The sequence below is a fragment of the Notamacropus eugenii genome, chromosome 2 (assembly GCF_028372415.1).
Source record: "Notamacropus eugenii isolate mMacEug1 chromosome 2, mMacEug1.pri_v2, whole genome shotgun sequence".
Classification (NCBI taxonomy): Eukaryota; Metazoa; Chordata; class Mammalia; order Diprotodontia; family Macropodidae; genus Notamacropus; species Notamacropus eugenii.
Window position 1 is genome coordinate 277,371,295 of NC_092873.1, and position 284 is coordinate 277,371,578.

The following is a 284-nucleotide window of genomic DNA, read 5'->3' on the forward strand; positions in this document are numbered from 1 at the left end:
CTTCCTGTTAGAGGAGTACCCAAGAAGCTCTATTTTGTAGTTTTCAGCTCACCCCAAAAGCTTATTTTTCCCTTACGCTTCTCACTCAAGGAAACAACTTTTCAGCATTCCCACGGTTTACCGCAGGACCTAGCTATGCTTTTATTTTCTCCTGTGACGAGGCCACTATGCTTGTTTCTAACCAGTATTAAATATTCTCTAGAATGTTTCTATTAACTGAAGGAGACAATGATGCATACAGATTTGGGCTACTGTGTAACCATATGCAGGAGAATAAATTTGCT